The following is a 17,162-nucleotide window of genomic DNA, read 5'->3' on the forward strand; positions in this document are numbered from 1 at the left end:
CCCTGGTTGATTAAAAATGTCTGCAGAAGGATAATTTTCAAACTATGCTAAAATGTCAGAGATCTGGATGGACATCCCAGAGGAAATGAGGGACACACAAACCCTCACCCTGGTGCTAATTCAGGGAGCTAGCAGAGTTCTGATCTCACTCATATATACTGCATTGAAGGATGACAGAAAGACCATGGCTTTAGTCACGGGGGTACAGTGGGAGACCTCACTATGTTAATTGCTGTCCGATGGGGACTGGAATAGAGCAGGGGCAGGAGGTTGCTTGCAATGCATGATTAAAACTCGCACAGTTTTATTACCTACACAAGGCATACCTAACTCAGCAGCCTCTCTACAGAATACAGTCCAGCAACATTCACAGGTGACCTGGGAATGCACGAACTTGACGGCTTACGGGTTGGAGGTGGTGGATAGACTGAATGGGATACAATGAACAAAGCTAACACTGATGCCCAACTACTGCTTGCTAGGCTTCCTACCAACACAGACTGTTGTGTAGCCATTTTAGTAATAGCTCCATACACGTTATTTTAGCAAACTAGGCCTGCCGCTGTGCACTTTAACCTAGATATATTTTATTCAGCTTTGTTTATTATTTTAACAATAGCCACATTTGCGGTCTTGTTTTATTTCTCTCTTTCTAGCTGTTCTTTGCCTAGGCCAGCACGGCGTACTTAAACAAGACATTTCTTTCACTCTGTGCTACTCCCAAGGCTGCAGCAAGATAGGTTGCCTGTAAACGTGGTAACACTTTCTCTAGTGTTTATAGAAACATACACTCTTACGTAGGGATCTTTTCTCAGAACATCGGCTGTTTTATTATAAAAACACTTCTCTGTCCCATATACGTTAGAGGGAGATTCCAGCCAGATGACCACGTCTGTATGCTGATTATGAATGCTTCGCTACAGTTGCTTCTATAGGCTACAGGTCTCTTGCTCGGGTATGAGGGATGATGTTTTCCCAGTGGAACCTGAAAGGCAGAACTAGAGCTTAACATTCTGTGCTCTAACGTAGCCTAGGTAGGAATTATTTTAATGACTCTAGTGACACCATGGTAGTGTTATTTTTATGCTTTACTCTCTTTGTCACAATTTTAATCCTGTCATGCTTTATCGTCTTGGTTATTGCAGTACACGCTCTCTTATCTAAGATGCGGTTGCTTCATTAAAATCTTATTGAAATATATGCTGCCTCTGATTGTCCTTGTATACGTGAGACTAATGTAATTGAGAGAAATGGATGCGATCTGAGTGACCACGATTTCCCTGAGGAATCAATTGTCATGCGCTCGGCTGCCCAGTTATCCCACCCCTTGGGTGGAGATGAGGCACTGCTAGTTAGCCGGAGCAAAATCCCGATTAGGCCAACAGGTGTCACTTGTAGTGGGTTCAGACTCAATCCCCTACAGAGCAAGTGATTCTGCTGCCCAAATCCTGTAGTCTCATTAGAATAATGAGAGCCTACGCGACAGGACGATGGGTACGAAGATTCCCTTCAGATTCGCGGCCGTAGACTTGCTGCTAGCTAGGAGGCGAATAGCTGGTCATTGGATTACACGGGCACCTTCCACGCTGAATTGATGGAAGGTAGAATCTCAAGAGTGGGCAGTAGCTGAGTAATGATGATTGCACAGGGTATGACAGGGTGAAAATGCGGACCGAGCTCTTGACCTGTAGGCGGATATGACAGACCAACCAATAGAGCATGCAGACAGTCAGTGGTCACAAAATGCAGTTGAGGAATAAGGGGGACCCCTAGCGAATGATACGGAATAATTAGCATTGCAATGGACCAAAATGATCATGTGTCCAAACACAAAGGGACTAAATAACTAGAGGCTGTTAGGGTGGACTACAAGTAAGGCACCTGGCATGGGAGGACACAGACTAACCAGAAGCATTCATTTGAACTCTGAAAAGTAGACATACATGTCAGTAAGACCCCCTTCAGATGGGAGACCCCCCCCCCCTTTTTTAAAAAGCCAAAAATGACTATTTCGTCTGTCCCTCTCTTGAAATTGCCCCTGCTCCAATAGAAGTCAATGGAACAAATGAATTATCCTGGCTAGTATTTGTTTTTTTTATTTCCCACTTCCCTCTTCTAAAATGTTGGCCTTTATGAATACAGGACCCTATTAAATAGAGGAATTAACCAACACCCTGCCCAGTGATAGAGAGGCACAATAAATGATTGCTATGCTGAGCCATGTTTGATTTTTGTTTTTGTCTTGCATTTCATTGCTGTGAAAGAAAATTCGTCCATCAATCCGTATTGGCTGCAGTAACCAGTAACCAACAATGGATCCGGGTGATGAAGACAGTTTAAAAGATATCAGTTGTGTTTACTTCCATCTCGCTGCGGATAGCCCTGTGCTACCTGATTGTGGTTACTGGCGCCTATAAGCATCACTTATCCTGTCACAAACATTGGATTTTACAGAGGTTCCAAAGATTTGCAGCAATTGAAAGGAGGGGGGTGTGGCCAAGAATGCATGGGGACGACTGCCTGATGCCAAGCTCTGGCATCTCAGGCCCACAGCTGCAGTTATCGTGCTTCCCAGGAGCCCTGACAAAGGCCTGGTTCCCCTAGGTGGGGGTGGGGGAATAGGGACATGACCACTGACTGTGCAGACCTTTTAAAACAGCGCCCAGTGACCCTCCAACCGCAGAGCTTCACTGAGAAATGAAGATGGTGGCTCTGACCCCCCCCGTCAGAGCGAGACAGTGCCGCTGCTGGTGCAGGCCCCTTTCATGCAGCAGCAGTGAGTGAGAGGTGAGATGGTGAGAGCACGAGGAGAGGCAGCAGAGTCACAGTGAGGAAGGCAATGTGGAAACCGGCAAGGGAATTATTGAGGTGGAAGCTTTGCAACCCCTGAAAAGTGACAGCCAATCCGTGAAGAGGTTGGGGGGGAGGGGAATAAGGCATCCCCGCTCCCTCTTCCACACACCATTCTACCAGGAGGAGTGGGACCTCAGGAGTGACCATTTGAGAAGACCCCTGCACTGGAGACATTCTCAGAGGCACACGCTTAGTGAGTGCGGCCTGGGTGCGTAGAGAAAGGCCCAGGAAGAGCCCAAAGAGCACACTAGCCGCAGAACCATCAACCCGTTTTCCTAATGCAAGACCTCACATTTTGGGGTGTGACAACCCCTTGTCCCAGAAGAGGGCGTCACTCCCTGCAGAGAGGTGCTTGTGGCCGAGGTGTTGCATACAGCTCTGGCCTTGGTGGGGTAAGGGAGGCTGGGGTAGGTGCATAGCCTGCACAGGATCCCCACCTGTGTGCTGGCAGGACACAATAGGGAGTGCCAGACCACTCTGAGAAGGCTACAACGCTCACTGGCGGTAGCTTCTCACCGTGGCAACAAGCAATTGGGGGTCACTGTCCCCGGGACCAGCTTTTCTTTTACTGCATCCTCTGCTGTTAATGACTTCCTGTGCGTGACTTACTGGAGGAGCAGCACCACCAAAGTGGTGCGTCCGAAGCCTGCCAAGTTCCACTCCACAGAACCATCACATCAAGGCGGAGACATGGAAGGGAGAACCTGTGTCTGAGGCTGGGGCCGGCAGCTTGGCAGCCCACCCGGCATCAATATTGGCAGTCATCAGAGACACCAAAACAGCCCTTGAGTTGAAAATTGATATGATGGCCCAGTACGTCCACCTCTTGCAGACCAACCATGGAAAACTGAGGGACAAGGTAACAGAGCCAGAATCCATCCTCATCCGACTGAATCACAAAATCACAAACCGGGTGCGGACTCTAAAAGCAACAGTGGCTGGTCTGGTCCGAGAAGCTCAATGACATGGAAGGTCGGTCTTAACGGAATGATAGCCGACTGGCTAGTCTCCCGGAAAAGGCAGTGGGCCCCAGCATAGAACTGTTTTTGGAGGAATGACTGTCCGACATTGTGCTGAAAGGTAGCCCCCTCCAAATGATTCACGTTTGAGCACACTCGGAGTTCCTGGGAGGCTTCCAGTGCCCCCATAGGTGTTGGTGGCCTGGTTGCTCAACTTCCACAATCGGGATGCCAGGTTGCGAGGTGTGTGAACTATTGAGGACAGAACATTGAACATCTATCTAGATTACACAGCCATGGTACAGCATCAATGCAGGTAATTCCTTGGGGTGAAATGGCACCTACGAACTTTAAACCTCCCCTACGCCCTGTTCACGGCTAAGCTCTGGATCCAGGACCAAGGGGAATCGCTTTTTTTGGGCATGGTGGAGGAAGTCTGGGACTGGTTAGAAGCCCAAGGATGCTTGAGACCAGGCAATCGTTAATAAACCTGGTCTCTAGGAAATCAGTGCAGCCTGAGATTGCAACGTGAGCAGTGTAGACTGCAGACTACCCCTACTAGAGACCAGGCTGAAGTGGAGAGGGTCAAAGTGGTGGCGACATCCACTAATGAATGTGTTTTCAGTAACTGAATAGGTGGTTAGCATTGATAGTGGACTCAAGGGATTCTGATAAGGGGAGCTTTTGTTCAACCAGAGAGTGGTGGAGAGCCCTCCCCGCCAAAGGTTACCCCTGTGACAGCTGAGGACCTAATTTGAAAGAAGAGCTAGATAAAGGAGTATGGATTTTTTTGCTGGCAGGTTGGAAGCGGTGGCATCTAGGGAGGAGTTTTTGAAATTGGTGATGGACTGAGCCGTGAGGTTCTGTGCGAAATGGGCTTTAGCCCATCCTTCATGGCGTGGATAAGGCTCTGTATAGGGAGCTGTTACGGCCCAATAGTGCGACTTCGCTTGAAATTCACCTTTCTCTTTGCAGTGGCAATTGAGCCTCTGGCTTGATGGATCCAAAGAGATGCCTTACAACGGGGGCTGAAATGGTCCCCGGACTTGGAGGACTTGATCTCGCTCTGTGCAGACGACGTGCTCCTCTAACTGGCAGACCCTGAGCTCTCAATAGGGTAGGTCCTGCAGACCATGTAAGTTTTTGGGATACTGTGGGGAATCTGCATTAATTGGGCCAGATTGGCGATTTATCCCCTGGAGCCTGTGGGAACCAGAAAGTGAGTGGGACTCTCCTCTGCAGTGGAAAGCCAAGGGGTTTTAGTATCCGGGGATCTACTTGATGATAGATCGCGATATGGTTGACACCAACGATCTGGGGAGGGTCCTGGAAAACTATAAAAATGATGTCAAACACTGGCGACTGAAACAGGGCCAACTGGGCATCTCCAAAAGAGGGACGTCTGGAAGGATGGAGAAGTGATACCATTCTGGGACCTGTAAGCCCAATATGATTAGGCGGGCAGCAAGATCTTCCGTTACCTTCAGATGAGGCATACTGAGGGCCCATACCAGCAGCCTGGAAGAAATGAGTAAAGAAGCACCCTTAGAAATCAAAGTGCTGGGCGCCTTCCTGCACAGACACGCGGTATCACAGATCTACATCAGGCTACTTAACAAGAGTCTACTCTTTCTTCTCTCCTCCCCCCCCCAAAACCCCCCATAAAAAAACCTCAATTAGGTGTGGGCCCCATGGCAGCACCTTCTTGATGAAGCAGTGGGGTAGAGTCAACAGGATAGGTCTGGGGTTGACACTGGGGGGAGGGATTGTTGGATTGACCGCCTGTACCCTAGCCGAGTGGAGGAGATGGGTGGCAACAGATCTCCGGGCGTGCTGGAAGGGGCAGAAGCCCATTGTTATGGGCAGCAATACAACGTACAATTGATGTTTGAACCTGTTTTTATAATGCGGACTGGGTGGAGGGGTTCAGTGGAGACCGCTGTCTCTTGTTCAATGTTCAATTGTTAGTTTTGAAACGAATAAGATTTAATAAAAAACGTCTTGCAATAATTGTAGCAGACATTAGTTTGTGGGGTCTGTCAGGAGGGCCGGGTACAGCCTACATTAATTGTTATCTTTTTTGTGTGTTTCCCACACATTATGAGATTAAGAAAAAACTGAAGGGAAAGGGCACACACATTGCAGTGTGCTCAATGCCTTTAAACCTGCAGCTCCAGCACTACTGGCCAATGCTGTTCAGCAGTGAAAATGATGAGATGATTCTGGTCTCTCAAATGGATCTCTTCGGGAGAAAACCTATCTGTGCAAGTATTATTTACCGATAACATGCACATTTTTTCCAGTGGAGAGTGCCCCCAGAGAAACTGCCTTCACATTATCTGCTTTTTGGTTCTGAGTGTATAGCCTTCATTGTATCCTAAAGAATATAATATCTGCTTGCAGAGGCAAAGGTTAGCCAGTTACCTAGATATTACATTGTGCACATTCGCAACAATGTTCATTAGGATAATCTTGAATTATTAAAGAGCCAATGTATTTTGTCATTTCAACTGCATATAATTCCTCACAGCATTGTTATAAGTGTTCCTACTGTGTGATCCTTGTTAAAAAGAAAATTCTAAATTGTTTTGACATTTTAGTAATTTTTTGTGTTGGACATATTTTTATTAGACTGTTTTTTACATTTGATAAGATATTGCAAGGATGACTTGCTAAATACATGGGACTTGAGATTCGGTTGTATGTTATATGATAGCTGACAAATTCATACAATACCAATTTTGTGAACATATTTTATCTAAATAGTTTAATCAGACCTACTGTTCTTTAGGTTTGCATGGAAATAGTACATTTTCTTTCTTCAAACTAGGTGTTAGCATTTGTGCGTTTATGTTGACGTTAGAGTACTAATTTTGTTTCATAATGTTTTTATTTTAATTTATATTTAATGGAGTTTAGTTGTTTTTTATATGTACTTCACAATATTGCATTTATTAATTTTAATGCATATTTGTATTTTTGTTACTCTTTTGTTAAACAAGCATACATTTAATTAATTTGCATAGAATTGTTTTAGTTTTTATATTAATTTTTGAGTTTTGCTTATCTTATTTTAATTTTAGTTTAGTTTAATATGTTAGTTATGTGAAAATGTCAATTTAAACATAACATTACTTTAACCTTTTGTTGTTTTAGTGAGTTTCTGAGGATGTTTAATACAAAGTAAGATATTACCATATCTTACTATAACATTACTTTACTGTTTTTTTTTTTTTTTTTCCCAAGGAATTTCTATTTTTTCATTGTATATTTTATTACCATACGTCACTATGCCAAACCCCCCCCCGCCACCAGTACCCAGTTGCCCTCTGCCACACTGCATTTGGTAGTGCATGGCGTGGATGGCCTCCCACCACACAATCTCAAGTCTCCCATTTTTTAAAAAATGGTTTTCTGATCCTGCAGGGCTCGTGGCTCCTGTGCTCCAGTGGGTCTCCGGTGGGACTGGGACCACGTCCGTGTCCTGAAATAGCAGTCGCAACATTTTCTCCTCATGTTGTGGCCAACCAATTGCAGAACAAGCTATCGTGGGAGCCTCTCGCTCCCGCAAGAGCGTAATAGCCGACAGGGGGAAGAAGCCTACTCTACCAATCCGATTGCTTTATTTTAAGTTGTGTGCTTATTGGACTCTCGCAAGACTCCTGTGAACCCATCTAGCCATAGATACATGAGATTCAAGCCTTAATTTCTCAAACTGTTGAATGGATTTACATCGAATCACATAAAACAGTTTCTGGGTAAAGAGCTAGCTTTCTCCCAAATTTGGTGTATTATCTTGTTGCCTTTTGTTTTTTTCTTTTACTTTTAAAACCTTGTTGCATAACTGGGTGTCAACCGGTTCCCGGGTGCCTTGGACGAGATCACCTCGTCCTGCACCCGGGAACCGGGGGGGGGGGGAGCGCTAGCGCTCCCACCATGGGCCCCCCACCCACACCCTCCGGTCGTGGATGGAAGCGCGCATCTCGCGCTGATTGTCACAGAGGCCTCCTCCTTCGCGCTGGAAGCTCAGCTTCCAGCGTGCTCGGAAGAGAAATGCAAATCATTTCTCTTCCGATCACGTGGAGGAGGCCCGGAGAGGCTTCAAAGGGAAGGAAGTCTCACTCAGCGTTTCAAAAGCCGGATTGTAAAGCAATCCGGCTTTTGAAACGCCCACTAGACACCAGGGATTTTATTTTTATTTGGAAACTGGCATGAGGGAGTGACCCCTTGGGCAAGGGTCGCTTCCAGGGGTGTAATTTTTTTTAAGGCCTTTTCTGCCCTATTATTAGGCCAATCTGCCCCATGGGGTGCAGACACCTCTAGGCACCATTTTTGTTTTTGTTTTTTTGTTTTTTAAGAGGTGGGGAGCGACCCCTTAAGCAAGGGTCGCTCCCCTAGGGAGCAAATTACATTTAGGCCATTTCTGCCTCCCTTAGGGGCAGATTGGCCTATTTTTATGAGGCCAATCTGCCCCCAAGGGGGGCAGAAACCACTAGACACCAGGGAGTTTTTTTTTTCTTCGTGAATTTCAAGCATGGGGAGCGACCCCTTAGGCAAGGGTCGTTCCCCTGGGGGGCAAATTTATTTTAGGCCATTTCTGCCCCCTTGGGGGGCAGATCAGCCTATTTTAATTAGGCCGATCTGCCCCCATGGGGGGCAGAAACCACTAGGCACCGGGGATTTTTTTGTTGTTGTTGTTGTTTTACAGATGGTGAGTGACCCCTTAGGCAAGGGTCGCTCCCCTGGAGGGGCAAGTTGTATTTAGGCCATTTCTTCCGCCTTTGGGGGCAGATCGGGCGATTTTAGGTCAATCTGCCCACAAAAGGGGCAGAAACCACTAGGCACCGGGGATCTTTTTTTTTTTTTTTTTTTTGCGCCAATGTCACGCAAGGGGAGCGACCCCGTAGGCAAGGGTCGCACCTGGAGGGGCTTGGGGGAGGTGGGGGGCAAATTTATTTTAGCCCATTCCTGCCCCCAGGAGGGGCAGAAACCTCTAGGCGCCAGGGTTAATGTTTTTGTGTGCCTTTTTGTTTTTTTTTTGTCTTTTTTTTTTTTTTTTTTTTTTAGAGATGGGGAGCGACCCATTAGGCAAGGGTCGCTCCCCCGGGGGGTAAATTGTATTTAGACCATTTCTGCCCCCCTTGGGGGCAGATCGGCCGATTTTAGGTCAATCTGCCCCCAAGGGCGCAGAAACAACTAGGCACCGGGATTTTTTTTTTTTTTTTTTTTTTTTGCACCAATGTCACGCAAGGTGAGCGACCCCGTAGGCAAGGGTCGCTCCCGGAGGGGCTTGTCGGGGGTGGAGGGCAAATTTATTTTAGGCCATTTCTGCCCCCGGGGGGCAGATCGGCCTATTGTTAGGCCGATCTGCCCCCAGGGGGGGCAGAAACCTCTAGGCGCCAGGGCTAAAAAAAATTTTGTTTTGTTTTTTTAGAGATGGGGAGCGACCCATTAGGCAAGGGTCGCTCCCCTGGGGGGCAAATTGTATTTAGACCATTTGTGCCCCCTTTGGGGGCAAATCGGCCGATTTGAGGTCAATCTGCCCCCAAGGGGGGCAGAAACAACTAGGCACCGGATATCTTTTTTTTTTTGCGCCAATGTCTCGCAGGGGGAGTGACCCCGTAGGCAAGGGTCGCTCCCCGGGCATATTTATTTTAAGCCATTTCTGTCCCCCCTGAGCTAGAGGCCAAAATCCAGGTAGGCACTTTGTTAAAAACAACCTCTGTTTTCTGTGAAAAAATGTGATGTGTCCACGTTGTGTTTCGTGCCATTTCCTTTTGTGGGCGCTAGGCCTACCCACACAACTGAGGTATCATTTTTATCAGGAGACTTGGGGGAACGCTGGGTGGAAGGAAATTTGTGGCTCCTCTCAGATTCCAGAATTGTCTGTCACCGAAATGTGAGGAAAATGTTTATTTTTTATTTTTATTTTTTTTTAGCTAAATTTTGAGGTTTGCAAAGGATTCTGGGTAACAGAACCTGGTCAGAGCCCCACAAGTCACCCCATCTTGGATTCCCCTAGGTAGGTTTCCCTAGGGTGCCGGCTGAGCTAGAGGCGAAAATCTACAGGTAGGCACTTTGCAAAAAACACCTCTGTTTTCTGTCAAAAAATGTGATGTGTCCACGTTGTGTTTTGGGGCATTTCCTGTTGCGGGTGCTAGGCCTACCCACACAAGTGAGGTACCATTTTTATCGGGAGACTTGGGGGAAGATAGAATAGGAAAACAAGTGTTATTGCCCCTTGTCTTTCTCTACATGTTATCCTTCCAAATATAAGATAGTGTGTAAAAAAGACGGCTATTTGAGAAATGCACTGTAATTCACATGCTAGTATGGGCACCCCGGAATTCATAGATGTGCAAATAACCACTGCTCCTCAACACCTTATCTTGTGCCCATTTTGGAAATACAAAGGTTTTCTTGATAGCTATTTTTCACTCTTTAAGTTTCAGCAAATGAATTGTTGTATACCCGGTATAGAATGAAAACCCACTGCAGGGTGCAGCTCATTTATTGGCTCTGGGTACCTAGGGTTCTTGATGAACCTACAAGCCCTATATATCCCCGCAACCAGAAGAGTCCATCAGACGTAACGGTATATTGCTTTAAAAAATCTGACATTGCAGGAAAAAGTTCAGAGTAAAACAGAGAGAAAAATTGCTGTTTTTTTCACCTTAATTTCAAAATTTTATTTTTTTCAGTTGTTGTTTTCTGTAGGAAACCCTTGTAGGATCTACACAAATTACCCCATGCTGAATTCAGAATTTTGTCTACTTTTCAGAAATGTTTAGGTTTCTGGGATCCAGCATTGGTTTTACGCCCATTTCAGTCACTGACTTGAAGGAGGCTGAAAGCACAAAAAATCGTAAAAATGGGGTATGTCGCAGTAAAATGCCAAAATTGTGTTGAAAAATTGTGTTTTCTGATTCAAGTCTGCCTGTTCTGAAGCTGGTGATTTTAGCACCGCAAACCCTTTGTTGATGCCATTTTCACGGAAACAAACACAATCCTCCTTCTGCAGCCCCTTTTTCCCTTTTTTTTTTTTTAAACGAAATTTTCACGGTTTTTTGGCTAATTTCTTGGTCTCCTTCAGGGGAACCCACAAAGTCTGGGTACCTCTAGAATCCCTAGGATGTTGGAAAAAAAAGACGCAAATTTGGCGTGGGTAGCTTATGTGGACAAAACGTAATGAGGGCCTAAGCGAGAACTATTCCAAATAGGCAAAAAAAGGCCTGGCAGCGAAGGGGTTAAAGACACTATATATGTTTGTCTGTCTAGTTTTGCTAGAGCTTATGTGATTAAAAAAACAGGATATAAATTATTTTATAGAGAGTAGCAGTTTTGTTGATTTTCAGCAGGCAGCAAATGCTAGCCCACCTATGAAATAGCTCAGTTGCACCTATCTGATAGACCTATTAATACACAATACAGCAACAAGAGGTCATACGTCGTCTACCCCATTACAATACGGAGTAGTTTTAGATTGTAAACTGTGACAAATGCAATAGACCGGTATTTTACCCTTTGCTCTCTGATAAAATGCAATAGAAATGAGTTTACAGTGTGAACTCAGTCCCAAAAACCCGTGCAGCCAACTCTGTACAAAGGGGTTTAACATCATTTGAAGTTGGTACACCATCTTACACATTTCTGTGGAGGGGCTACAGATATATGATTTTAAATTTGGACGAAGGTAATTTAATACTTAATAGTTGTGTGTGACTTCATGTACATTTTTTTTTTTTTTGTAATTAAAGTGAAACCACTGACTGGACATTGATTTATTTTGTACCTCTGATTTCTGAACTTCTGCTCCAAAATACCTCACTGGGTAAGGCTTGCACTGCCCTAGGAGTCAAACGACCAAACTGGCTTCCTTAGTGCTCAGTGTGGGTCCTTTTTTTGGCACCTGTTAAATATAGTGATCTTGTATTGCCCCTTGACATGAATGGTAATAAGCCGCACATATGAACTTGTGTGTGTGTTGGCCAAGAGCTGGAAGGGATTTGGGATTAGAGCGCTGGGATCTGTGCCAGACATGGAGTGCAGCTGTTTGAGGCTGGAGGCAGGGTCGCAGAGGAGAGGGTTGAATATCTGCGAGCACTGAGGGGTCCAGGCATAGGGAATGCGGTTCTATTCACTGTTGTAACGGGTGCTTGGAAATGGTAACAATTTGTGAACATAGTGTTGGGAGTAAGGGATCTGTGCAAGGGTGAAGTAGAATGCAAGCGGTCATTAGACAGGGTTCTTGAATCTAAATATAAGGACATTTTAGGTTATTAATAACCACCTAATATTTGCCTCTTCTTATTAGGAAACCGACACGACTCACTGCAAGTAAGGTGACTATACCTAGGAATTATACCTAGCAATAATTGCTACAGTGTTGTTGCAAGAGTAAGACTTGGCATCATGGTCTTCAGCCAAATGAAAGCACAGGGGGAACTTTAAAAGCCTATATGTTGGAAAAGCAAAACACCTTGAAGCACTCTAACACTCCTTGCCAGAGTACCAGTCACACACTACTATAAGTTCTCTTATCCCCTCGCAGAATGTGTCTGAAGCATTACAAAGAACACACCTTCTGATGGATACTTCAACCCGCAGATTTATTACCTTTAGAAAATGCCTAGTTATCATACTGGACCAAGGAGCTTTTACTGCAGTGCTCCCGAGGCTCAGGACACAACTGAAGTCATGTGAGGAATATGCTTTCACACAACCAGAGTTGATCCGGGACTGTGAAGCGAAACTATTGAAGCAGTGAGTGTAGACTCAGTCTTGCTGTCATGGCCTTTGCTGCCACAGTCCCCCATTGTGGTCGAGGTCTACTGGTAAGTTAAAGTCAAATTAGAAACACAAAGCCATGCAGGACTCGTCAACATCCTGCCACTCTATCTCCAGACAAGTCGCTAGCGAGTCGAGGTGTCACTCAGTCTAGCTCCAGATTGTCCATTGAGAATCCGAGTCTACAATTGATCCCACTACACTCATAGTTTCTGAGGTCATCAGTGATGTTGCTGCATATCAAGGTCTTTAGGGAGGCCCTTTTGCGTGTCTTTGACACTCTTCCAGTTCCCTCTGGTGCGTCTTTGGGCCCTAAGGATCCACAGGGGCCTCCATTCGGGTTACCGTCTGCAGCCTGTCCTCTGCACTGGCTGTGCCTCTCGAACCCATCTCAAGTTCCACAATGGCTTTAGTGCCAACTTCTACTCCAGAACTACAATCCATGCCAGTCCCTTAGACGGCACAGTTTGTGGCAGAAGGAGACTCTTTACCAATAGCAGTGTTTCACTTTGAGGCAAGCTCTTCTTGGCCCCGACTGAGGTCATGCCCCAAAGTTGCTCTGGTGTACCCGGTCCGCATACAGCCCAATTCAGACAGAACACTACCCCTAGGCAGAGTTGCCCTCAGGTGCTCTAACTGTTTTTTGCCTCCAGTTCTGATCAGAACCTACTACCACTTGTGAATGGCAGTGAAGATAGTTTAACAGCCAAAAAAGATCTAATTTTAGTGTTGCACATAATAAACATGTCCTGAAGATGGGGTGAACCAACAACTCCACGAAAACACCACATAAACAGTTTAATACATAAATGTATGTACATTTGAGAAAAAGTTGACCGTACACTGAATATTTTATTGATATTTGTATTTCTTACAATTGCATTGTAGTTGTCATTGTGATGCACAGCTCGTATTAAGTGGTGTGGCTTAAGGAGAATCGGAATAGGTTGAATGTGGATCAGCAGGCAAAGGGGAGATATTGTTTTTGATTGGTTATTAGACATGCAGCCGAGGTCTTGAACCTACAGTTTCCTTCAATAGAAGTTCAAACTAATGTCCTTATGGATGTTTTACAGCCTGGGTAGGCGTTCTCTGAGCCCTTACTACCATTCATTGAAGCCTGGGCATCTGGCCTAAGCCGCCTTCTTGCCATTCCGTGGACAGGCACGTAACCAGATGCCATAGACTGGTGCCAGCCTACCCTGATTTTTTTTTTTTTTTTTTTGACTCAACATAATACTGCAAAGAGTCTGGTAGCCCAGGCTTCTGCCAGCAAGATGAACTCCAGGTCATTCCCAATGACCGCTGGCAGGGGGGCGGGGTGAAATAGTTGAGGTATTTGGGAAACATAGGTTTAGCCTAGCCTTAAGGTCAGTCATTGCCAGTTTCGTACTTAGACAATGTACACATGAGCTCTGAGTTTGCGTCTTTCCTGGCTCATATCATTCAGGATGTGGCCAACTATGTCATTCATTTGGGTCTTGAAACTACTGAGTGCTTGGGGACAAGCAATCCGCACTACTGTGGTTTGTCTGTCGCTATGTATGGATGAGAGCTATTGACTTCTCTGGGAACGTGCAGGCACCTCTTATGCATATACCTTTCGAAGGATCTTGGCTGTTTGGTGATGAGGCTGATTTTTGCCCTAGAATGATTCAAGGAGTGCAGGACTAAAGTATACATAAAAGTGATGGTGGAGTGCTTGAATTTATCTCAGCAGTATCCCAGTCCATTGTTACTTTGCACAGCATACCGCCACAGTTTGGACCCAGCCATATCCAAATCAGTCTTGACCCTACTCCACTGGGAACAGGCCAGCCCGAACTGCCAGGCAGAGTCCTCCCTGAACTATAAAACAAGCAACCTAGGACTGGTTTCGCCCTAATTTCGGCGGAGTTTGGGCTTATCAGCCAGATATAGCTTGGTACCAGTGACCCGGTGTGCATGGGAATCATGTCTGGGCATACCCGCTCCACTTAGGGCGATATGCTAAAGTATACAAAAAAAGTGATGGATAGAATGCTTGAATTAATTTCAGTCACTGGTAATTACTCGGGAGGCTTCCTAGTCCATCATTATTTTACACACTATGCCACCTCAGTTTGGAACCAGCCAAATGCAGAGTCGAGACTGATTTGCATGTGGCTGTAATAAATGACAAAGGAAAATGTTGTCACCCATGTCTGTTTTTTCCTAATTATTTTCATTATTTTATATGGTTCAATTTTCTTATCTTTCTTGAAAGCCATGAGCGATCAACAGAAATGTCTCCTTGCTAAATTCAGAACTTTGGCTACCTTCAGAAAGGTAGCTGTCTTGGTTCAACAATGGTTTTGCATCTTTTTTTCAATGCAAACTGCAAGAAGGTAGAAAACACAAAGTTATGTAAAATTGACTATCACTTTTGTTGACGTCATTTAAAAAAAGAAACCTGCTTACTTGCACAGCATTTTTCTCTTTAAAAAAAAAAAAAATGCAATATTTGCCTATTTCTCTGTTTCTCCAGGGGAAAACAGAAACTCTAGCTACCTTTTAAGAGCCTCAGTATGTGTGAAATGAGCATTGGCAAGGCCAATAGGTCTTGCCTTTATAATGAGTGGTTCAAGCTGTTGTTTCTGCTATTGCAACTTGAGAAGCATTTTGTGAAAAAAGTTAAAATATATAAAATAATGGTTACTGTGGATGGTCTCTTGTTTGAAAATGGACATGGTTGTGTTTTCATTTTGTGTACTTGCGAGGCCACTTGTTTCAGTTTGGTCTACATGCTCTGAATCTCATGCACGCAAGCAGGCTCTATACCATATATTTTACATACAGGTGCTCTGAAACGGGAGCTAACTGAATTGTCACTATCCTGTAAACTACTAAGTACCTGTAAACCATCTACAACTGTGTTTCTTGATTGAGAAATTCTATTGTAAGGTTGTTTTTTGGTTGTTACACAGAATGCGTTTTTTTTTTTTTTTTTTTAATCTGCACATCCTCCCCTTTACGCAAACATATGATGAAAGTTGTGGATGTTTGAGTTGTTTTCTTAGTCTGTTGTGCTTAATGGATAGATCCAAATTAGACTGACATAGTCCTAATAACACAGCCAACCTTAAAAGAAACAGTTGTGTTTGTTGGTTTGGAAGTGATAATTATCTACTACTTGAATCCACATGAATCTGTTTGTGTTGTTACTGGAGGTCTGGATTACAGAGTTAACCATTTAACCTACTGGGGCTTTGTCACCAGTGTTGTGCTTTTTGTTTTTGGATATTTCGGTTACTCCGCGGTTAGGCCACCATGACTTTTTCCACATATGTTAACAATGCTAGATTTCTACCCTTTTTTCCCCAACATCATGGGGATTCTAAAGGTACCCAGTGTTTGAGGATTCCCCTTCAGATGGGGCAAGAAAATAGCCAAAAATACTTATTTCTGTGTGTTTGTGGACTTGAAAAATGGCAAGGCTATGCAGAAGAGAACCATCTCTTGTTAGATCATGCACTGCATTACGATCTGTTAAGCACTGGCTTCAAAGCAGCTTCTGGAGGGACTGTGTGTATTCTATCAGGGTCAACACTGCTACCACTGCTTTAGCACACAGAGCCCCTGTCGTTGACGTATGTCTGACAGCTACATGGGTGTGCTTCCATACATTCACTGAACACTATTTTCTGGACATTCAGGTTTGCCAAGAAGGGCATTTTGCCCACTCTGTCCTACAGGACTTTCTGGTTTGAGTCCATTCACAACCCAACTCCAGTTGGGTACTTTCTTTGGTATTTAGTCAAAAGGTGAGGAATATGCAGATGGCAGTCCTTATCAGAAGAATAAGTTACTGACCTTCAGTATAACTGTATGCATTAATAAGATCCCAAGTCTAAAAATCTGCACACTGGTTTACCAATTTGCTTTTGAGGCTTTACATCTGGGGGAGCTGCAGTCTCGAAAGCAACTGAAGTCTGTGTCCTTTATAGGATTTGCGTGTCATTTCCAGAGAGGAACGATGTTGATGTGGAGCTGCACTGTGCCACTTACCGGCATGCATAGATACTGCGAAAAGGTTTTACATCCAGTTTGCAGCCAGAGGAATATTCCTCAGGTTAAGATTAGGAATCTGGGGCTAGATAGTCTCTACCAGAAAGAGTGTTACTGAAGGTAAGTAAATTGTTCATCGTTACCACCATGATTAACACTCAGATGCTATAGAGTGGCAAGAATGTAGCAGGAATGTGTCCACAATGAAGGGTTTTAAGAGAACTGTGTAGAGAAAAAGTTTTAGGATGGGGCTGGCAAAGAGCTGGATTGGTCGTGACCAATACAAACCTAGTGTGGAGCAGTTATTGTACAGTCACCGAGTGGTGCTCAGCTATGTGACCCTAAGTTGATGTAAAAACAGCCCATTAAGACTCTTTGCAGCACATATTGAGAAATGTATTTTGAGGCTTGTTAGACCTGACAGCCTTATGGTGGTCATCCCCCAACTTTTTGCCTGCCTCCCTCCATTTTTCTGACTGTTTTTGCTGGTTTTAGGATGTTGCACACTTTACCACCGCTGTCCAGTGCAAAAGTGCA

At 44.8% G+C, this 17,162-nt stretch overlaps 1 protein-coding gene across 2 annotated transcripts in view; it reads left to right on the forward strand.

Annotated features, from left to right (window-relative positions):
- Positions 1-17,162, forward strand: part of PTPRA (protein tyrosine phosphatase receptor type A) — a 570,283-nt gene that overhangs the window by 136,586 nt on the left and 416,535 nt on the right. The window contains exon 1 of one of the 2 annotated variants that reach the window (XM_069204809.1): positions 9,861-9,881. The exons of the other annotated variant lie outside the window; for it this stretch is intronic. The gene's annotated coding sequence lies outside the window, so the exon portion shown is untranslated. Of the gene's footprint in view, positions 1-9,860; positions 9,882-17,162 lie in introns of those variants that run through there. 2 annotated transcript variants of the gene reach the window in all.

Source organism: Pleurodeles waltl, chromosome 1_2, assembly GCF_031143425.1.
Source record: "Pleurodeles waltl isolate 20211129_DDA chromosome 1_2, aPleWal1.hap1.20221129, whole genome shotgun sequence".
Taxonomy (NCBI): domain Eukaryota; kingdom Metazoa; phylum Chordata; class Amphibia; order Caudata; family Salamandridae; genus Pleurodeles; species Pleurodeles waltl.